The sequence below is a fragment of the Chelonia mydas genome, chromosome 2, assembly GCF_015237465.2.
Source record: "Chelonia mydas isolate rCheMyd1 chromosome 2, rCheMyd1.pri.v2, whole genome shotgun sequence".
NCBI lineage: Eukaryota > Metazoa > Chordata > Testudines > Cheloniidae > Chelonia > Chelonia mydas.
In genome coordinates, this window is record NC_057850.1 from 237,399,262 (window position 1) to 237,423,381 (window position 24,120).

The 24,120-nt window shown below is 41.6% G+C and overlaps 1 long non-coding RNA gene across 4 annotated transcripts in view; it reads right to left on the reverse strand.

Moving 5' to 3' along the window:
- The window catches only part of LOC119565425, a 59,506-nt gene that overhangs the window by 18,027 nt on the left and 17,359 nt on the right, over positions 1-24,120 (reverse strand). Inside the window, exons 1-2 of one of the 4 annotated variants that reach the window (XR_005224090.2) lie at positions 15,538-16,236; positions 13,613-14,938 (exon numbers count right to left, since the gene is read on the reverse strand). This is a non-coding gene — a long non-coding RNA (uncharacterized LOC119565425). Of the gene's footprint in view, positions 1-13,612; positions 16,237-24,120 lie in introns of those variants that run through there. The other 3 variants (XR_006289115.1, XR_006289114.1, XR_005224089.2) reach the window with 3 other exon arrangements.

A 24,120-nucleotide genomic window follows, 5' to 3' on the forward strand; every position in this document is an offset into this window, starting at 1 on the left:
ATAGGGTTCAGCTTACTCTCTCCTAATTGCTAGTGGCTGGTGCATAAAGATGGACAGAGCAATGGTCTCACTTCTTTGATGCCCTCTTTGCAGCATTATATGGCCCTGAATCTAATGGCTGTGGCATATAATAACTTAGACTCAAGAGATCTTGGTTCAGTTCCTGGGTCAGCCACAGATTCCTGTATAACCTTCCCTGTGGCTCAATACCTCAGCTGCAAAATGAGGACACTACTTCCCTCACAGCTCTGTTGTGAGGGTAAAATTAATTAATGGTTGAGGTCCTTAGATATTATGGTCATATAAACAGAGAGCTAGTGCTTAAAAAGTAGACAGGCAGAGTTTGAACCACAGTCCAGGAGACTGATCAGCTCTCAAAGAGCGACACCAACGTACTTCCAAGAATCAAAATATTTAGCTGAAAACTTGGCACCTCTAAGACCAGATGAATGAACCAGAGCTGAGTGTATCAGCTGAATGGAATTTAGAACCATTGTTTAAAGGCTACACTATGTAAAATCCAAGCCTTCCCCAAGGGATGTCCAGCCAGGGAAAATGAAATATTTTACTTTGTGCAGTTCTCATCTCTCTGCTAAGACTATGCAATAAATTAATTAATTCCTCCTACTTCCACATTTCTTTAAAATAAGGTTTCTAAGTGTGCACTCACCATAAATATAAGCTGATTATTTTACACTGAATACACTTCAGAGGAGTGGGAGCTTCCACGATTTAGGAGACTAGTGGTAGGACACAAAACCTTTCAATCTAGATTACAGGTTCAAAGCCAATCAAATTGTTACCACCTGATTGTGAAATAAATGAATGGCCTTGGCCACCTCATGGTGGACAAGAAATCTGCTGTTATAATTGGCACTCATTGGCAGACTTGTTGGCAGTCTCAACAGAGAGATTCGGGACTGAGCAGGTGTGGAAGCTGAGCTGCTTTCTCACCTTAGCAGACAATCGCTCCAGGTCGAGGTCGAGGAAACTGACAGAGAAGAGTGGGGGAGCTTGTACTAATATCATATCTTCTGTGGATGATGGGCCCAATCCAAAGATGGTTGAAGTGAGAGGGCGTCTTTCCACTGACTCCAATGAGCTTTGGGTCCCACCCAGAAGGAGGCTTTTAACTTTCCTAAGCAGTCAATCTAGCATTTTTCACAACTATATCAACATTATTTATTAATTATTATGATATTTAGTAGCTGATTTGCAGTAGTGTCTAAAAGCCCCAGCCTCATGGTTAGGATTGCCAACTTTCTAATTGCTGACAACTGGATGCCCCTGCCCCACTTCTCCCCCCCAAAGCCCCACCCCTGCTCTGCCTCTTCCCTCGAGGTCCAGCCCCTGCCCACCTCTTCCCCCAAAGCCTCTCCCCCTGCTCTGACTCTTCTTCCAGGCCTGCCCCCCCTCGCCCCTCTCACCCCATCCCCACATCGCTCACTGCTCTTCCCCCTCACCCTTCCTCGTAGCTGGATCCTCTCCACCTCCTTCCCTCCACCACCTCCCACCCTTCCTCCGGATCTGCAGCCTGCCTGCCTGCCCACAAGATGCAGGTAGGAGGCAGCCCTGGCTGAGCAGGGGCTGGAACAGACTGATGACCGAGCCAGCGCCTCCCCCCGCACCCGCCCGTGGTAACTGGACTTTTAGTGTCCAGTCAGTACCTCTGACCGGACACTGCCAGGTCCCCTTTTTGACAGCACATACCAGTCAAAAACTGGGCACCTGTCAACCCTACTCATGGTGCTGTGCAATGTACAAGCATATAACAAAGAGATGTCCTTGTCCTGAAGAGTTTGCAATTAAGACATAGCAGTAATATAATGGTTGCCATTGTTAATAAATCCATAGTTGCCAAGGTACCAACAGAATTTGCCAGGTTACTGGCAGCAATTGTAATAAGAGTCAGGCTTCAATGGTCTGCTACAGAAGAGACAGTGAGTCTGATTGTCATTTGCACTAGGGCCCCTTTATATGACCCTGCCAGTGTATATAGGCCTTAAAGTGGGCATACATTATATTTGCACTCATGTTAAGGCAGTGAAATGGTAACTGAGTGTAAATGAAAATCAAGTCATGTGTGTCCTGATCCACAGACTATTGAAGTCAGTAGAAAAATTTCCATTGACTTCAATGGGCTTTGGATCAGGCTCACGAGAGACTTTAGTTTTGTTCTTCCTTGTTCTCTTGATATGAAATAAAATAATTCTGACTGAAAGTATATAGTTGCACTTTGTATATGGAAAAATGTAACACTCAGTACTTTGCAGGATTGGCTCCTTTGAGCCAGATTTGTCAAAGGAGACAGTATTTGTTGTCTTGTAAAATTAGGAATAGAGTGTAGAAAATCCACTATGCAGCATGAATCAGAAACTGCAGAAAACTGCCCTTTTTGGAGACTTTCTTAGATTTGTCTCCATAACCACTAGCCAGAATAGCTTTTATTTTCCTCCATGGATTGCCTTATGCGTCCATGGAACATTAGTTAAATTGAACCTATATAAATTCTCATTTTGGATTATTGAATGCAATTTTCTTTAATCAGTATAATAAGAGGAAAATTACATACCTTGGTGAGGCCAACTTGTATCATCTCCCTGAACACACTGGTCTTTTCTACTGATTATTTTCAATCATCTTAAAAAGCATTATCAAGCAAGCTACTGGAGTGTAGTATTCTTAGTTTTGACTTTATTCCTTTATTTCATACATGACATATTTTCAACCATGATTTCTGAGAGCTGGACCACATGAAAGGATTTTTGTGACTGTTCCAAACGTTTGTGGTCTATTTGTTCACTTACAGCCATCATAGAAATAGCTATTCCCTGACTGTATATTTTTATGGGGTTTTTTTTCCATCTTGTGAGCAAAGATGAAAGAAGAACCTAATTATTTCAGGATTAAATTTCTTTATGTGAAATACATTTCTCTGTGACTTTGAACATTGGCAATACAGATATAATAATTCTCATCTACAACACAGAGATTGGGAAGATACAAAGGGATTTACAACATACTTATATATACACATTGTCTCCCAGTGAATAAAAGGAATATTATAGAAAGTGCTAATTAACTTTTGCAGTGTGAGCAAACATTGTTTAACTATTTTGGAATTTTAAGGAGAGAAAGAATTTTCTAAATTGTAAAAAATAATTTAATGAGCCTTTTGTCCCGCATGTCAAAAAATAGCTAAACATATATGCCTTTTGATTAAATTTCCTATTTTTCATAAGAGAACTTCAATTTTTGTCAATTTTTTCACAGTTTTTGTCACAGAAAAAAACAATAATTTGACATTTTTATGAATTCCCCCATAGTTTGACAAATGTTCTGACAAAAAGTAAATTCACTGAACAGTCTTCATTTTCACTGACATTTGGGGGGGGGGGGCGGGGGCGGTAACAAAAAATATTTCTCAACAAGCTGTAATGGAAAACTTTCTTGCTGTGTGCCTGATCCCTGTTCCATCTCCCACTGAGTTCAACTGAATGCTGGAGATACTCAGAACCCTGCACAACCTTTGATATCAATGGACCCATCCTCGAATGCATTCTGGCTTTAAACATTCCTGCAGTAAGCTCCCCTGGGGCAAGTTTACACCAGTGCAAGGCATCTATACTAGGATTTTGTATCCATGTAGCTATACCTTTGCCTAAATATTCCAGTGTAAATAAGCCCTAATTATTCACTAACAGCCAACTCGTACTTACAAGTAGCCTTATTAATCACAATGAGGTGAGACTACAAATGGCGTAGTAAGGTACTATCCACGATGAGTAGGTAGGTATCATAATCTACCACATTTTAGGCATCAGAATTAATTTTCTTCCTCTTGGCATGTGATCATCTAGACTATAGAATTTGTTCTAGTACCTGGATAAATGCAAATATATTATCACTGCAAAATAATGTGCAGATACATGCATTTTGCCTCAAAATTCTAGTATTCACACTTGTCTGATTCTCTAACACATTTTTCATAGTGCAAATGCAAGATTTTATTATTTGAAATGAATAATTATTTGCTTTTATAGTAACCTTTGCCAACATCTCCCTCCTGATCACAAGTAAAGGCTGCTTCTTAAGGGAGGAATAAGTATCCCAATCCCTTATAATTTACCATTTCTCCTGCAATGGCTAAGGTGGGGAGCGTCAGGGGAAATCTAGGGGAAAAGGTGGGAGAGCTGTTTTTTTAGATTCCTGTAAGTTCAGTGCCAGCACTTCTCCAAGAATGGAAACCAGAGCTGCAGTTTATCTAGAACTTTTTGAATGTGAGTCACTTCTACAAACCCCTGAATCTTTGATTCTTCATTTGGATTACCTGCAGTTGCCTGCAAGTATTTGGATGCACACAAGTACCATTTCCTTACAATCCTTTCAAGATCAAAGAGTCACTGGATGTCAGATTCTATCTCAAACCTTCTGAAAAAAATATTTATAAGCCTATTGCAATGCGTGCTTACATTCAAAGTCTCATATTCACAATGTAGGTCATTGTCACGTAGCAAATGAATGAGCATAACAGTAAAAGAAATCTATAATGCTCTCTTGAGGGTTCAGCATGGGGGTGGGGAAAGAAAGAGAGATACTGGATTAATTCCACTGAAACACTGTGGTGGGTCATTGTTCTTTAGGTGGATCAGTATGGATTGGGTCTGGGAAATTCTAAAACATACCGTTACTTTCCAGAAGGCAATGAGATATTTTGGTGGTGTTGCTCAAACCATAGTAGTTGCAGTTGTCAGGATATCCATTACAGATCACATCTCCAGAAGAATGCTCAGCATTCAGATATGCCAGTACAATCATTTTGGTATTTTAGGAGGAGGTGAGATAAAACTCATAATTATAATTATCCCTAGTCCCATTGTTTATTTTTAAAATTCACTTACAATCCAATCTTACAGAGTGCTGGGTGCCCCCATTCTCTTTGACTGTAATTGAATCTGAGAGCTCTCAGCATATGGCAGAATCAGCCCTTTAAATATTAAAATGACATATTATGACTATTAGTAAAGCAGCTACTGAAAATCCCTTCCCCCCGCCTTTAGAACGGTGGGACTTTGCTTATTAGCACCATAATTCTTACCTAACACAGAACACATATATTCACTGAGTGAATATACTATAGTGTTGTCTACACCTTTAGGGCCTGATCCTGTTAGGTGCTGAGCAACTCTTGGAGGTGCTGAGTACCTTCAACTCCCAGGGGTAGATCCTTAGCTGGTGTAAATTGCCATAGCTCCACTGACGTGAATGGATTGAATTCAATGGCACTATCATGACAAATTGCATCAGCTAAGGATATCCTCCCCCACCCTGCCCCATATTGGCGTCAATAGGACTTGAGGCAATGCAGCACCATGCAGGATTGAGTCCTTAAAATCAAAGGTAAAAATCCCGTCTCAACCTATAAGAAATACGTGCTCAGAATTAATATTCAAAAACTGTTAAGAGCTGCATAATGAACACTGCATAATGTCCTTCGTCCTTCTGACACAATCACTGCATACGCTGTTATGACATTGACACAATTTCTCTCAACCCTGCACAGAATTCTTCATGCTTATAGCTGATTACTTTTCAGTCTATTTATCTTTGCTGCATCCAACTACATCAAGGTGCAACATGCATGCATCGTGCACCAAATTGTGCATCTATATGCATTCTCATAACAGCCTCTGTGAATGGCATCAGGGAGTGAACAAAGGTGCCAGAAGCAAAGCAGAAAAGACTTTAATAAAATTATTGGGTGCATTAAAAAGAAACTTTATAAATGTGAGCTGGATAAGATTTTTGTGTCTTTTTTTCTTCACTAGGATGTGAGATGAAAGGCTGAAAGGTTTAACTTTAAAAAGACAAGATATAAAAGAAAAAAAATCTGTTTGCTTTCTGCTTTAGAAATATCAGAAAGGTCAAATCTATCTGTTTTTCCCTGAATTTGCTGAAAGGTTTTCACACTTATCTGAAGGGCTGAGGAGACTGAATCTTTGATAAATAAACCATTTCTACTAAGTGGTCAGTAGGCTCTGGAGTTAAATAGATGTTAACAAAAACAGGCAAAAAACAATTGAAAATAGTGGCTAAAAATCAATTCTCTTTTCATTTGCTGAAAAGTCTGAAGTCTTTTCTCCTGCAATGGCATAATGCCATTATTTGTCCAGTCACTGTAAAGTCTTCCAAGGTAGACTAGATCTAAATTTCAGATGTTAAAAAAAAAAGAAACAAGTCCATCTTTTTTCTCTTTTTCTTTTCAAGGCCATTTCTGAAGTGTATTTTTGTTGATGCCTATTAAGAATCCATGAGAGAGTAAACATAATTAATGTTAAAGTAATACTGAGCCTGTGACATGCAATTCCAAGTTAGGGAATTCCTATTCATTTGGTGTATCTCAACATATCATAGAAGTTTGAGAAACACGCATGGTCTTTGTACTGTTAAGTGCTTAATACTTTAGATCCTGCAAACATGCACTTTAAAGCATGTAAGAGGTCCCATTGACTATGATGGAACTACTCACATACTTAAAGTTAAGAATGTGCATAAGCTTTTACAGGATGGGAAATAGCCGTAACAGACAGAGAACTTTAATATGGATTTAAAAAAATATTATCTATGTAGGTTTTGTCTATAAAAGCCTTAACTTTGTTTCATCCTTAATATATTATTACACACAAAAAAACACATTAAAGGACATTTAGGTTGAAAAGTCAAAAGTTAAGAGAGTTAGCCTTTCAGATATGCACACACTGCTCCCGCTGTCAGCTAATCAGCATGCTTGAAAATCAGGCCACTTGTTCAGGTAACTAAATATAGATTTGGGGCTGGGATTTTCAAGTACATCTAAAGGAGGTAGGCACCCTAGTAATATTTCCTTACACATCTAAGTGACTTAATCCCATTGGCCCTCCCTCTTAATTTTTTGGATCCCTTTGAAAATTCATGACCATGAAATCCTGGCCCCACTGAAATCAATGGCAAAGCCTCCATTTGATTTTGATAACACCAGGATTTTACCCTAGATGTCTAAGTTTAGGCATTTGGGTCTGAAAATTGTCTAGGCAAGGGGGTTTCTCTCAGGGCCGGCTCCAGGCACCAGCGTTCCAAGCAGGTGCTTGGGGCGGCAATCATAAATCTATTCCACTCGCCGCGGAGGAAATTTGGCTGCAGCTTCTCCCCATTGCCAACTGCGCGGCAAATGGGCGGCAGCTTCTTCCTTTCGTCGTCCATGGCGGCAGTTTTTTTCACTACTTGGGGCGGTAAAAACTGTAGAGCCAGCCCTGGTTTCTCTTCCTATGATTTCAGTTGGAACAAAATCACACCCTAGGAGATAAGCATTTGACTTCAGTCCATTTAAGGCAAACAACTGCAGGCTAAGACTTTGACAATAAGAGTTGGACTATGGAGACCACTGTAAAAATTGCGGGGCAATTCTATGCAATGACAGGTTTCAGAGTAACAGCCGTGTTAGTCTGTATTCGCAAAAAGAAAAGGAGTACTTGTGGCACCTTAGAGACTAACCAATTTATTTGAGCATAAGCTTTCGTGAGCTACAGCTCATGAGTTTCGCCGAAGTTTTATTATCCCTTTCCTGGACAGCAACCAGTCTTGTTGATCTCTGCTGCCACCCTGTGTCATTCAGCTATCTGATGGCCTGGTAATTTCAACTCTTTACAAATGGCATATTTTCTATGACTGTTCAAGACGAGTTAATTCACTGCTCCATTAACAAGGGTCATTGGTATGGGAAAGTGCACGTGTAATAGTGGTTGCTTCCAACCTGTCATCCATTCAGATGACCTGAACATACATATGACTGCACTGGGTGAATCTGGTTTCAGATGCCAGTACGTGTCTCAGTGTAAAAAATGTTAATGTTTTTCATCACATGAAATGCAAATGAATATTTACTTCCCACAGCTACCAGGCACAATCACAAGATATTTTGTCAAATAGATATTTTCTGGAAGATTGCGATCTGATTTTATTGTAAATTCCCAAATGGCAATGATGGATAAATACAGCAGTGCTGTTTATTCCGATTTACAATTCAAGATGTATAATTATTTTAATGGAATTTTACTTAAACTGCAAACTCTTAGGGGACAAGGACTATCTTTTCATTACGTGTGTGTGCAGCACCTGGCACAGTGGGGCTCTGATCCTTGATTATGTCCTCTGGGCACTACTGCAATACAAATACTAAATAACAATTTCTTCTCATAAATGATATTGTCTAATTCTGTACCTTATGCTGTCCCTCTCTATTCTTTTTTTATTCCATGCACATCTAATTATGCAGATCTCGGTATGCTTTTATTGGATAAGGAAAAAAAGGTGTTGGATATTTCCCCACAGGACAAAGCTGGATTTCTGCCTTTTTTGCAATGCCTGGAAAGCCCTTCTGGCAAAAGTTCTTCCCATTCAACCACACTATTCTGCTTCTCCCAGAATGAATTTGTAAACAGTACAGGATAGTCCATTCAGTTAAATGAATTGGCATCCCTACCACACTGATGCCTTTCCACATGGGAATGGGTTTTGTGGGTGTAATCAAGGTTTTCCTCCATGTGAAGCTGACACCAAAGCTTTCAAATTCTTCCTGGTCTGTGGCTCTCCCCATATCTGTACTGACCACAGCATGTGGCTTTTCAATGGGTAACACTGACCCACACAGGGGCAACAGCAGTAAGGATCAAGCCCTCTTGAGCTTAATACATGAGCTTCTGCTGCCTGAGCTAAAAGACACCTGTGTGTTAGCCAAGGTTGTAGCAGGCTCATCATTCTCTTCTGGGCCTAGCAACCACTAGAGGGTGACAGAGCATCACTCTGAGCAAGCAGGGGTTACATACTCCCCCTGGGCGTGGCAAGCAGCAAACAGAGGACTGGCAAACAGAGAGAGTTTGCCTGGGAGTTCGCCTGGGTGGGGTGGTTCCCACAGAGGGTTTGGGTTTTGGTTTTTTTTTTGCCTTTCAGGCTTCTGTGAGCAGTAAATATAACATCCAAAGAGGCTCTTAGAAGGAAGACATTATGGATAGTGAGCAATCAGCTGCTGTGACCTGCACAGGATGTGTCATGTTTGTCTTTCTCCCAGAGGATAGAAGCAACTTCGTCTGTACGAAGCGCAAGCTGGTCTCCATATTGGAAGAGAAGGTTGAAGAACAAGAGACCCAAGTATCAACCCGACGTTGCGTCAGAGAAAAAGAAGATTTTCTGGACAGAAGTCAGCATTTGGTACAACAGGCACAGCATGCTGAAGAATCTGAGAGGGTAGTGCAGAACGGGGAAGAAAATTGGCAGCATGTGACCTCCAGAAGAAGAAAGAGGAGAACCCATGTCCAGCACCCGTTTTCAGACTCTCTGCACAGGTACTATTCATGGAGAATGGTTTGGAAGAGTCATCTGAGGGAAGGGATCAGAAGAAGACCGGAAGGCATGTGATGCACCTAGGAATGGGTGTTCCGTGACCACTACTCCCAAGACGAGGAGACAGGTGGTGGTGGTGGGGGACTCCTTCCTAAGGGGAACGGAGTCATCCACCTGCCGTCCAGACTGGGAAACTCGAGAAGTGTGCTGTTTGCCTGGAACTAGAATTCAGGATGTGATGGAATGTCTGCCGAGACTGATCAAGCCCTCAGACCACTACCCCTTCCTACTTCTCTACGTGGGCACCAATGATACTGCCAAGAATGACCTTGAGCAGGTCACTACAGACTACATGGCTCTGAGAAGAAGAATAAAGGAGTTTGAGAAAAAAGAAAAGGAGTACTTGTGGCACCTTGAGGCACAAGTAGTGTTCTCATCCATCCTCCCTGTTGAAGGAAAAGGCCCAGATAGGGACCATCGAATTATGGAGGTAAATGCATGGTTATGTCAGATTCTTCGACCATGGGATGTTGTTCCACGAAGAAGGATTGCTAGGAAGAGATGGAATCCACCTAACGAAGAGAGGAAAGAGCATCTTCACAGGCAGGCTTGCTAACCCAGTGAGGAGGGCTTTAAACTAGGTTCGCCGGGGGATGGTGACCTAAGCCTGGAGGGAAGTGGGATGCTGGAAGGAAACACAAGGAGGAGGGTGCAACAGGGGAGGCCTCCTGATTCATACTGAGAAAGTAGGGCAATCGACTAGTTATCTTAGGTGCCTGTACACAAATGCAAGAAGCCTGGGAAACAAGCAGGAAGTCCTGGCAAAGTCAAGGAACTATGATGTGATTGGAATAACAGAGACTTGATGGGGTAACTCACACGACTGGAGCACTGTCATGAATGGGTATAAAATGTTCAGGAAGGACAGGCTGGGGAGGAAAGGTTCAAGAGTTGCACTGTATGGAAGAGAGCAGTACGATTGCTCAGAGCTTCAGTATGAAACTGGAGAAAAGCCTATTGAGAGTCTTTGGGTTAAGTTTAGAGGCAAGAGCAACAAGGGTGATGTCATGGTGAGTGTCTGCTATAGGCACCAGACCAGGAGGATGAAGTAGATGAGGCTTTCTTTGGACAACTAACAGAATTTTCCAGATCACAGGCCCTGGTTCTCATGGGGGACTTCAATCACCCTGACATCTTCCGGGAGAGCAATACAGCAGTGCGCAGACAATCCAGGAAGTTTTTGGAGAGTGTTGGGGACAACTTCCTGATACAAGTGCTGGAGGAACCAACTAGGGGCCATGCTTCTCTTGACCTGCTGCTCACAAATAGGGAAGAATTGGTAGGGGAAGTAGAAGTGGGTGGCAACCTGGGCAGCTGTGACCATGAGATGGTTGAGTTCAGGATCCTGACAAAAGAAAGAAAGAAGAGCAGCAGAATACTTCAGAAAAGCTCACTTTGACTCCCTCAGGGAACTGATGGGCAGGATCCCCTGGGAGGCTAATATAAGGGGGAAAGGAGTCCAGGAGAGCTGGCTGTGTATTAAAGAAGCCTTATTGAGGGTTCAGGAACAAACCATACCAATATGCAGAAAGAATAGCAAATATGGCAGGTGACCAGCTTGACTTAACAGAGAAATCTTCGGTGAGCTTAAACATGAAAAGGAAGCTTACAAGAAGTGGAAATTTGGACAGGTGACAAGGGAGAAGTTATAAAAATATTGCTCAAGCATGCAGGGGTGTAATCAGGAAGGCCAAAGCACAACTGGAGTTGCAGCTAGCAAGGAATGTGAAGGATAACAAGAAGGGTTTCTACAGGTATGTTAGCAACAAGAAGGTGGTCAGGGAAAGTGTGGGACCCTTACTGAATGGGGCAGGAAACCTAGAGACAGATGATGTGGAAAAAGCTGAAGTACTCAATATATGTTTTGCCTCGGTCTTCACAGACAAGGTCAGCTCCCACAATGCTGCACTGGGCAGCACAGTATGGGGAGGAAGTGAGCAGCTCTCAGTGGTGAAAGAACAGGTTAAGGACTATTTAGAAAAGCTGGACATGCACAAGTCCATGGGGCCGGATGCAATACATCCGAGAGTGCTGAGGGAGTTGGCTGATCTGACTGCAGAGCCATTGATCGTTATCTTTGAAAACTTGTGATGATCGGGGGAGGGCTTAGTGGCACAGATCCTGACAGACATAAGTACCATCCAGCACCAGGTAGCCATGCAATTAAAATCAAATGTACGAGGGATGGATAGACGTGAAGGTGACAGAGTGGGAGGTTGGGAACTTGGTAATGTTTATATTTTATTCAGAACATGGCCACACTCTGAGCCTGAGGTGGGTGGGACCAGCCACTATCATCAACAAGGCCAGCCCATGCGTTTATCAGACTGAAATCCTGGGTAAGCGTGGAAAGAATACCAAATGGTTTCATTCCAGCCAAATGAAGGCTTGAAAGGGGACTGGAACTGGGAACAAGTCCTAATACATGTTCTCTGTTTCTGCCATAGGAGTTCCACTTTTGTCATGTCCTCCATCGGCTAATATTGTGTCTGACCATTGTACATAGTGTAAATGGAGCTTTCTTTGTGAAATCGGGGGATAACTTCTATTGTAATTATGGAACTGCTTTATTTACCCCGGAAACTGCGAGCCAAAAGTTTATTAGGGTTTTCCGTGGTCAAAGCCTTCAGACAAGTTAACTCCAATAACCCTATTCAATTATCTATTGGGACCTAAATATGTTTGATTGTGGGTCCTGGAGAAGGAGGATTAACAAGATTCTAGAGTGGGCCAGGGGTTAGGCTCCTATCTAACTACTGTCTGAGATGCTGGTCCAGTAGGGCGAATAAATCAAGTCCCAAATGCATGCGTGTGGGAAGTCACTAACCCACAGTTAAGGTGCTCCGGTGAATTGCTCACCAACAGCCCTTCTAAATGTATTTGTTTATACCGCCAGCGTATTTACAATAATGAACGCCACCACAAAGTGGGCCTATCCCTTTCTTCCTCTTGGCATTAATGTCAATGGCACCACCCTGATGCCTATATATGTGCCAAAGTGGGTACTTCAGGAGGGGATCGTGTATCACGCAGTAGCTGCCGGTTCATGCCTATGGAAACCCAACCAGGGATACCTGCGTCTAACTAGGTGTATTCTTAGGTGTGCACATTTGCTTAAATATCGACGAAGGCAAATGCCATTATGAATTGCAGCCTCAACCCGTTTCCCATTTCAAGATAGCTGTCATTAATGATCATTGTGTATGTCTCCAGAGTTCTTGCAAAACATTTATTGTAAATACCTTTTATACTATAGATAATGACATCCACCCAAACTTGTGCTTATGTTTTGCCTTAACCATAGAGCTGTGTGATGTTTCAATCAGAAAGGATGACATCTAGAGCCATTCAAACTACGTACTATCTTTATGACCATGTCAAACTGGTGAGTCTGGGACTAAACATCTCATTTATCAGCCAACTGATGGAGTACCCAGACTTCACCAGGCATGCCAATGAAGTCGTAGATCCACGTAATCAGCTATGCTTACCGTTCACCACTCATCAGAACAAATAGAAGCGGTTCTCAAAAGAGTGAAGAGGACAGCAGCTATAAGTAATTGGTGAAAATCTCTGTTCACTGACCCCACCAAGGTTGCTGAATCCTGGCACATATTGGTGCATCCTTTTACGATCTTGTTTTCTTTGCAATTTGTTATGTTTATATTGCATTTGTCACAATACAGGTGGACTCACAACAATTTCAGAAAGGTAGACAAGAAATCCAGGTGTGCCACCCTACCTGGGTGTCAGCGAGGTGTGTCGGCATCAGATCCCCGATGTTTGAAGGGAATGCTTGCTGACAAGGAGGGGACAGTAGGGGCGAAATTTTCCGTTTTGGCATTAATAACCACACGCGATCTTGAATTTCTCGCAACAACAACTAGGAATCCATCTTGGATGCCCTTCTTCCCGCTCCTCAGGTATAGTTTTCCGCCCTTTCTACCGAAAAGGTGGGAAACCAAATAGCCATGTGACATGCAATCTGACCAGGAACAGCAGGGCATATAATGGCTAGCATGCCAGAAGGACGGGGCTGCCCATCTGAGTGGCAAAGTGCTGGACCACAGCAGTGTGTTCTACTCAGGTGCATAAGCCAGAACATCGCACCTTAGGGTTGCGGGAGGGTTTAACACACTTGCACGCAAGGGTGAGCTGCTAGCTGCCACCCTCTCACCTGGATCTTACTTGCAGCCACGCCGATGCAGGGTAGGAGAAAGAAGAATCACCAGCATCAAGCAGTTGCCTGAGGTCCACTCCTCACCCTGCTGAGTCACCTCGTCGGTTCCGGACCCAATCTGCATCATGAGGTCGTGAAGCTCCAGACACAAGCTGCAAGAAATGGTAGAGACCTTTCAAGTTCCCCATACCCCTTACCTGGGACCCGACTTGGAGAGGGAGTAAACCCTTTTTGGTCACAGTCAGTATAGTTATAGTGTCACCTTTACCTATTTACCTTACTTAACTGTGTTGGCAGTCCTTTACAGCATATCCCATTTACTTACCTTGTTTGACTGTTGTTGGTCTAATAAACATACCTGCATTTTATTCCTACACTCCCTTGTTGGTTTTTATTTTGGGAGATCTTAAACCCTGATGATAGATGCGGATAGGGAGACAAATATCTTGACTGTTCTCCGACCTTCCTAAAATCTGTCAACACTGGCTGGGATGATTTAGTTGGGGTTGGTCCTGCTTTGAGCAGGGGGTTGGACTAGATGACATCCAGAGGTCTCTTCCAACCCTAATCTTCTATGATTCCATGATTTTAAGGGCATCCCTGAGCTTCAGAGACTTTCCCAGTTGAATTGCCTGAATTCCTGGTATGGGTCACCACTTGTAACGCCAACCCACACAGGAGTGTCAGCAGTGGGGAACAAAACTAAATGCATGAGCTTATACTGCTCGAACCAAAAGACACCATTCTCTTAGCCAAGGCTTTAGCTGGCTCATCAATCTCTAGCTGGCACAGTCACCACTAGAGGGGGACAAAGAGTCATTCCAAGCAGGCAGGGGTTACAAATGCTTTTGAGGGTATGCCCTCCATAACCATGTCTTTGAGTCCTCAGGTAGGTATCTCTATCTCCACTCAGTTTCCTCTGAGGTTAGAGGTTTGGCTTCTTCCTTCCAGAATGTCCTGGAGTGCTTGATCCCGAATAACAGTCTCCAATGCCAAACTGTCTTAAATAAAAAACAGTTTAAGGTAGGAAAATATCTAAAAACAAATAGAAATTAATAGAATAAAACATCACTATACAGGAGTCTAAGCAAAATCCAGCTACCCAAGCTGAATCATGTACCTATTCTCTGGTTTAAACAGGATTAAATTTCTTACATCTTCATGACCTGAAGAAGAGGTCCATGTAGCTGGAAGGTTTGTCTCTTTCACCAAGAGAAGTTGGTCCAGTAAAGGCTATTACCTCACTCACTTTGTCTCTCTTAACTCTTCATGGTCATTCGCCCCTTTCCCAGACCTCAGCATGGCATCTCTCTTAGGCCCTGTCTGCATTAGAGAAATATCCACTGGTGTAACTACTTTGATGTATATGTATATATCAGGTTCAATCCAGACTAATGAGTAGCTGTGTCAAACCTGCCCTCTAACCTGAGGAGCCCTTTACAATGCTTTGCGCTGTAGCCTCCAGTCTGGACTGCTCACAAACAGCCTCCAGAATGCAAGTCACTCCCAGTTATGTCTGCACGGGCTGCAGCCAGACAGACACATCATGGCTCTTACCAGCTTTGGTTATACTGCAGGGTGACCTCAACACACTCTCAGTCTTAGATTTCCCACCCCCAGAAATGTATGTCCTGTATTGCCCAGCCATCTCCTGGGAAATGCAAGTTTACATAAATTCCATTATTTCTTTAATAGAAATAATGTGCACATAACTTGCCAGCCCAAATGGAGTTTCCCCAAACACTTCAATTTAAAAACACTGGATTAGATAAAACAATAAAACAAGTTTAGCTACAAAAGATACATTTTAAGTGAGTACAAGTAATGAGGCATAAAAGTCAGAAATGGTTACAAGAAAAATAAAGACAAAACGCACTTGGTGCCTAACTTAAACTACGTGAAACTCAAAGCAAAGTCCTCACCACATGCTCTCAGCAGTCTTACTGACCAAACTTCTTAAGCCAGGACCTCTTTTCTCTAGAATCCAACAAATGCTTCCTTTGTCTTGTCAGTTCAGGTGCTGTGAATGTGATGGGCAGGGAGAGAGGGGAAGATGTCTTGCAGTGTTTGTCCCTCCTTTTATAGTGTCAGTTTCCCTCTTGAAACACGTTTCCAGCTGAGATTCAGGATACAAAGAGTCTAGAGGGAAGGATGTTCTCTGCTGCTTTTTCCTCACCTGTTTGAGCACTCTTTGTTTCCCTTCCTTCTTGATGACTCTATTTACTGCTTAAATGCAAATTAAGCAGAGCATCACATTCCTTTGTCTGAGACAGACCTGTCTGGCAACCTCAGTCTGGAACATGTGTCAAGAACACAATAAAGTGGAATCTTCTAAGTTCACAAACAATGTTGCCACACACATTTTATCAGGACAACAATGGCCAGCAAATTATAAGTTTTCAAATGATACCTCATAAGGCATACTTTGTACAAAGAGTATTACAATAGCATGTAGGGGGTGGACACAGGGGTACACTATATTACAAAAACTCGGTTAACAGAATGGTAAGGTTGCAAAGTCACACACTTAAAGGATAGAAAATGCCAGAATTAAGGTTGCCTGTGCCATCTTAATTCACCCCCCTTGTGCATATGCATTTTGATATACTCTTTAATTATATGATCACACACTTCCCTCCCCTTCTCCCCACTCCCCTTGCACAGGACCCCTGCCTCATTCAGTGCACAGGAGGGAGGGTACTCACTTAATGAGAAGCTATTCAATATTTATTTTGATCCTTATCATTCAGTGAATGATCCCGGACATTATTTACTGCATACCATTGAAACTCTACATCAAATACAGAATTATTAAGTTGATTTATGTCTTTCTATGCCACTCTTCACTGTAGTATCTAAGTGCTTCACAAACATTAATTAACATATCTTCACAACACACCTGCCTGTAAAGTAGAGGGTTATTATATGGTTTTAACAGATGGGAAGCTGAGATTAAGACCAAAATTGTCAAGAGTCCACTAATTTTGAGTGCCTCACTTGAGATACCTAGGGCCTGATTTTTCAGAGTACTTAGCATTTTTATAGCACTTTCTATGTTCAGAGTACAGCTCTACAGTAGAGGTTCCGTCAAATTTCATTTTGAGTTTCAAGTTTAAACAATCTCATTGAAAAGCCCAGTCAAAATCACGGTTCATCTAGTTTGGTCGGGGGCAAAATTCTAAACTATGGATTTCAATGCAATTAGTATCCCAAGTCTGGTTATCTTAAAAGAGGAATGTAAATTGTGCATGCAGAAAATGGCTCCAGCTTACAGGGAAGACACTTACAGGGACTTGGAGAGTCTTTACCATTTTGAACCAGTATCGAATTTAAATCTAAGCAAATATGCTAAGGAGATATCAGAAAATTTGTGGCTTGAACACAGTTGATTTTGCTTTTTACTCATTGTCAATGCTAATTATATTAATGAAATGTTCATCTTGGTCAGAAACAAAATAGTCAATAAGGTCACCACAATTGTAAGAGAAAACACTCTTGTGAGAAAAGGGATGTTGAGGTCAGGAGTATAGATAACAAGAAAACAAGGGTTAGGAAGAGGGTTTGTCATGAAAGAGGGTGATAACAGCCATTTTAAATGAGATGGGGAAGATACAGTGTATATGGAAGTGATATAGTCACTTCCAGACTCTACCATTTGTGCGGCCTCTTGAAATTCTGCCCCACTAGTATTAGTTTCTCCACAGGCGGGCACTCCACACTTGTGGAGGAGAGGGTAGAATTTGCCCTGTATGAATATTCACACGGAAGCAACTTGTCTCCCACAATCCTGTCCCAGCATGCACTAGGCTCATTAAAGCTTAGGATTCATTGTCTAGGAGCAGACTCTTTTTTGATAGTTCCAAAGTCTCAGTCAGGAATCTAGAGAAGTATCCTCAGAACATTACAATGGGAACAATAAAAGAAAAAGCTTCTGGCTATCAGAAATATTTTTAATAGTGCATCACTGCAAATGGGAGTTTGGTAATTCCCTCCCCACTTTTTATGTTTAAAATATGCCTAAATTTGGCTGAGGCTCCCTAAGGCCAAAATTTTTAAGATCAATTGAATTTTAATCTCTTACTAAACTCATTATCCAATTATCCTATTAATCTTCTCTAAACCAGCTCTCCCATGAGAGATTATTCCCAGCTTTTTTGTGCAAAATTGGTAGTTCTGATAAAACTCAAAACAAAATTAAATTATGCATTCATTTGAATTCCCAGCTGGAGTTAACCTCTTCAATTTTGAATGATGCTTTAGGTACAGTTGGAAAATCCACATTAATCAAAGGAACAGATGACCAAGAGAGATTGTGGAATCCATGTCATTGGAGGTTTTTAAGAACAACTTCGACAAACATTTGTTAGGGACGGTCTAGATCAGTGGTTCCCAAACTTTAACAACCTGTGAACCCCTTTCACTAAAATGTCAAGTCTCGCAAACCCCCTCCTAAAAAATGAATGTTTCCAGGGATTTTCTCCTTTACCTGAGTATAAATTAGAAAAGCAGTGATCTTGGAAATATAAAATTTGTTTTTATGACATGTTTATTACACACTATTTATTATTAATTATTATTTATCATTACATTATTCTTATTACATTATGAAAATGGCAACACTCTTCCAAGATCTCACTTTCATAGCTTGTATCATTTGAATAAGCCTATTATAAGACAAGGCTCCTATGTTTCATCAAGGAGTATCAGATGTGAAACAGCATGCAGGTATTGAAGAAGCCAACTCAAAGAGGTCCTCCTACACAGGCATTCAGGTCTTGAGCAGTCCAGGCAAACAACGCACATTACAACAAAGCTTAAACTTGTTCTTCATAATAATTTTAAAAACAATACCAGCTGCATATTTAATTTTAAAAACAGCAAAAAAAAAATCTGCCTCCCTTTCCATTTTTTATAAGGAGTCTTGAAGTTTAAATCTCCTCAGTGTGATAGATATGCTTGCTTTGATCTGCTTAGCTCTTGGAAGTCCAGGGGCTCCAGGCTGCTGCCCCATGCTGCCCAGGGTCCCTAGGGACAGCTCTGTCCGCCATTAGGGAATTTTTTCCCGGGAACCCCCTGTAACATTTTGCGAACCCCCAGGGGTTCACGAACCCCAGTTTGGGAACCACTGGTCTAGATATATTTGGTCTGCTTCAGTGCAAGGCATAGACTGTGTGGGTCCACCACATTGCACAGGTACACATGGGAATCCACAAGTGAATATATATATATATGGCTTATAACATATAAAAACATTAATACATACATGAGGAGGGATTTTAGCCTAGCAATATAGAATATTATGCAGATAAGTATAAATTTACAGGCAAAGTGGGTGTTTGGTGAACTGCATTATCAGTACATAAGAGACAGGGTGGAGGAGGTAGTATCTTTTATTGGACCAACTTCTGTTGGTAAAAGAGACAAGGTTTCAAGCTCCACAGAATTCTTCATCAGCTCTGTGTAGCTTGAAAGCGTGTCTCTTTCACCAACAGAGATTAGTCCAATAAAAGATATTACCTCACCCATTACCTTATCTCACTCATATCCTGAGACGAACGCATCTACAAAAACACTGCAAACACGATTGTTTATATATAAACTATTATGATAAAAAAATCAACACTGGTGAGCATAGGCTACATAAATATAGTGAATATTGCACAGATTTCTAGTATTTGTAAGTTACTTTGTCATTTAGAATATACAATATTACTTAGTTTGTTGTAAAGCTTTTCTAATTCATTTTTTAAACGCTAACCATGTATGCTTGAATTACCACAATTTATAGCTCACAGCAATAATAGAAGGAGGACTGAAAGAAGGCAATGGTTTTAGCCAATAGCAGCGCTTTGGGACCTTTTGCCAAGGCTGGTGATTGTTTATTCTAAATGCAGTTGCACTCTCCAGCTAATGCTACGTTTAACAGCTGAATAAGTAAGTTATTATCATGTTCACGTTTATGCTCAGCTGTTGCTTCAGGGACATTCTTCTGTCACCTGCATGTTACGTACCTCTGATTTTTGTGTAATGTATCCATATTATGGGATGAGATGGAAAATGGTATTCTGCTGTTTGGGGGCTTTCCCTTCACCCTCCCACTTCCCTGGTTCTTGTCACGCAGACAGCAAGCAGCAAAAGACCAGAATTCCAAAGTGCAGACAATGTGATATTTATTGGGATTAGTTCCAAACAAGCATGTCCATAGCTCTATACGCCGGCAGAGTTTGTGTCCCAGTGTTCGGTTCCCAGCTCTGACACCTCAGAGCCTTTACCCCATCTCCCCCTTCCCAGCTCTGATGCTGCAGAGCCTTGCCTGTGTCCCCGTTCCCTATTCCCCATTCTCATTTCCCATTCCCCATTTTCCCTATTCCCACCTCCTCCTTCTTAGCAGGCCCAAATACACTTGCAATGTATGCCCACAGTCCCACCCCTTACCACTTAGGTTCATGTTCCATTTTGGGTCTGGGTTCTTCATCCCAACCCTTTTGTACCCCCATGGGAGGGGTAAGGAGTGAGGTTGTGCTGCTTGGTCTTTTAGTGTTTTATACCTCTCGCCCCAAGCCCCTTTGCCCCTCCCGACTGGTTGCTTGACCTTGCCTTGAGATAGGGGTTGAGGCAATCTTAAAGTGTGCTCTCAAGTAACACATTAACTGCTCTTATCTGTTCAAATTGTACTAACAAATTCAGCTGACTAGGCAGAAGCAACATCAGTGTCTTTTCCCCTTGTTTACACATTTTAGTATAAGAGTATCAAAAAGTCAAATGCAAAATTCTGCCCCAGGCTAACAAACAGACCTAAATACTAACATCTGTCACACAAGAATTATTGTGCGTCTTTGAGACCTTGCTAGCAACACAAGGAGAATAAAATGCACTGAAAGGGGAATGGGTGGACAATATATCTATATTCTTGACCCTAAGCCATGGATCCAACCTGAACCTTCAAGCTTCCAATGTCCATAGAGACAAGCTTCCTATGAAAGAGTCTTTCAATTTCTCATTCATCCTCATTCCTCATAGAGCAGGGGTGGCCAAACTGTGCCTCACTAACCACATGCAAGTTAAATTGTGGCTCGTGGAGCCCCCCACACCACTCCACATTCTCCACCTACCAGACTGGGCTGGGGGGAGCTCAGGACCTCTGCCTTGCAGTGGGGTGGTGAGGTAGGGGCTTCTGCCCAGCAGGTCGGGGGGGTCTTGGGGCTTCTGCCCTGCTGGGGTTCGGGGCTTCAGCAGGAGTGAGGCGGGATGGAAGCCTCAAGTCCCAGCAAGTGTATTCTGTGGGGTGGAAGCCCGTAGCCCCAGCAGGCACTTCCTGAGGGGCAGAATCCCCAAGTCCTGGCAGATGCACCCCAAGTCCTAAACTTCTGAAGATAGTTGTATGTGGCTCGGAGGTCCTGTAAGTTTGACCACCCCATCATAGAGCCACAACCACTGCATGTACATACAATGGGACTCATGATTTTAGAAGCTTTTCTGGTTTTATGCTTGTATATTTATGCAGCTTAGTCCTTGATACAGTATGATGCTGAATGCCACCTACTCCCATTTAAATCAAAGGGAGATAACGACACTCAGAATCTTGCACAGCTGGCCCCATACTTTTTTACATTATGCTAAATCAGTCAATTTCATATCCATTTCATCTCCTTTTAGGTTTTTGGACTCCTTAAAATTTGAAAGACATGTCCCTTGAACAGCCAAAAAAAGTAAGTGTCAGACAGATACAGATTTCCCATAAACTTAGATATGAACTGAACTGCAAAAAGACAGGGTTTTTTTGTTTTGTTTTTTTAACATATTGCCAGAAACTGAAGATATAATGTCTGTCAGATGAATTCTCTTTACATTTTTTCTCTACATTTTGGTGACAAGTATCAAGGAACCTTTCTTCCTACTATTTAATGTAAGTCTTATCTCTTTAGAAATGGTAATGATAGGCAGTGTGAGTGTATGAGGAGATCTTGGCAGACCACTACTGCTTATTGCTAAAAATAACAGAGCCTGCAGGTCATAAGTGGGCCTATGCAGCAGCCCAAGCATGACCGTGTCAGGAGGGGAGGAGGTTTGGGCGACCATAAAAAGGGAAGCATGACCCCGCATCCTTCTTGATGAGATCTCTGTTGAAATTGCTGAGGTATGCATTTTAGAAAAACAGGAAGCTTATCTATATGTGCCCTCAGGGATGTGTTTGTCAGGGCCTCAATGCATGCAAACTCTGGAAAAAAACATCTGGCTAATTGATGATCAGAGGGAAACCTCTTGATTAACCTTTGAAATTGCTTGCTTAACAAGTTTTCTTTGACTGACGTGTTATTCTAATACTAATGAATAAATAAGGGAAGAAAGTGTGGGGTAGTTGGACTCTTCAGGGACTCTCCTTCAGGACACATGGTTGGGTCCAGGTCGGCAGACGGAAGATTGGCCATCAGAAGACTACCACTGTGCCATTCGAGAGCCACACCCAACTTTGGTAATTATTGAGGGTTGTGTGTTTTACTAATCTGTTGGGGACATGTGTATGTGCTTGAGACTAAGTATAGGTTTAAATGAAAGCACTCTTGTGTTGTCCTGTTTACGTCTTGTATATTACTGAGTAATATTGTATATTCTATCAGTTGGATGGCTGTGTCTCCATTGATTTATTTCCTGACACCACCTCGCACAGAGTAAAGTTACCAAGAGCTTTGGGTTGAAAGAACCCTGGGTCACATGAGGAATCCAAAGGCTTTGACTTTGGTAGCAGTTTTCACTGAGTGAGCTTGCAAAACCACAAAACCTTGTCTTACATGAAATTTTCAGTAAAAAGGCAAAGCTTGCCGAACCATACAGCTGAGCACATTTTTGCCAAGAAGCAATCTTTGCTCAAAACCAGATGCAATTCACTCTAAAAAATCCATTTATGCAAGGATTTCAAGTTTCCAAGTTCATAATGGAGGTTTCAGAAAAGAACACCTCTGAATTTCAAGTAGCTTTGTGTTTTGTTAAAAATATTAGGTATTTCTTTACAGATGGAGGCTCACATAGCCAAACTCTACAGTGACTTCAGTGGGAGTTGCAGCCACATATATCAGGGCAGTATCTGGTCCAGAGTGACTAAGAGATTCCACTAAGAAAAATAATCTTGTTTAGTAGTTAAACCAGGAGCCACTCAGTTCAGAATCCTGGGTTCTATTTCTGGCTCTGTCATTGACTCTCTGTGTGACATTGGCCCAGTCACTGTGCTTCAGTTTTCCTCTCTGTAAAATGGAGGTGATAATATCAATCTTATTCTATGAGAGTTTTGTGAGGCTTAATGGTTTTAAAACCTTTTGAAATTACAGAAATTATGAATGAAATCTGGCTCCATGGAAATGGAGTTTTGCCATTGACTTCAATAGAGCAATGATTTCACTCTAGAAGTTGGTAGCAGACCTACAAACAGATTCCTGGAATCATGATGACCAATCCTGTTTTAATAACTACTAGAACTATCAAAATAATAACTGGATTCTTTTTCGTGTGCAGGCAACCGTCCAACAGGAAATTTCTATGGTAGTTTGCCTTAAATTATTAAGCAGAGAGGTGGCAGGTCTTCATTAGGAACAAAGATGAAAAAGAATATTTTGCTCTAATATAAGAGGGAAAAGACATGTTGCTGAACATAATGGACTATATTCTATGTGGAGTATATCATAATGTGCTCTTCATTTGAGTTACATGTTGAAGATGAAACAAATATGTCCAGACATTCTGGAGACGTTCTTTCAAAGCTTCAATCCATCTCATTTCATTCACTTTGGATAATATTTTACATCTGACACAGCCTATGATCATTATGAAGATCAGGTCACATTACCTACTTGAAGACTCAAATGGATTATTCAAGGGCTTAAGACCTACACATCTTGAAAACTGGGCTAAACATTTGTAGGCTAAAAATTTTGGCTCAGTTCTGAAATCCTTTCTCAGATAAATGTGCCATTAACAAATAGCTAAAAGTCACTGGTACAGCTGTGGAATGTCCTTGCAAAAGTGCAAGGATCATGTAAGACGTCACTGTCCTTAACAAAGTCCGATATTTGCATGAAATATTGCATATTTGATCCTTTCGTTTCTGTCAGTGCACAGTAGTATTAAAAGTGCTTGTGCCCCTTCTCTTCAAGCCAGTGATCATTCAGGCTAATGATTGGTAGGATCTGGAAGTAGCAAGTCTATGAGGCAAATCTGAAATTCACTTCATGCAATCCCATTTACTTTGATGGACTGCGCAAGATGTAAAATAGTGCCAAAATTTTTGGCCTATAGTATTTAACGATGAACTGAGAACAGGTTATCCAGCAACGAAAATTCATGCACTGTCCTCAGCATCACCGATGTTTCTACTTGTATCATCAAGACAGATGACCTGCATTTCTTTTTACTTTGATGAAACGAGATGATGATACAAAATGCAAATATTTAACAAGTCTTGCAATCATACTCTCTGTCTAGAATATGATTATGAGCTGGACAATAGTGCAGTA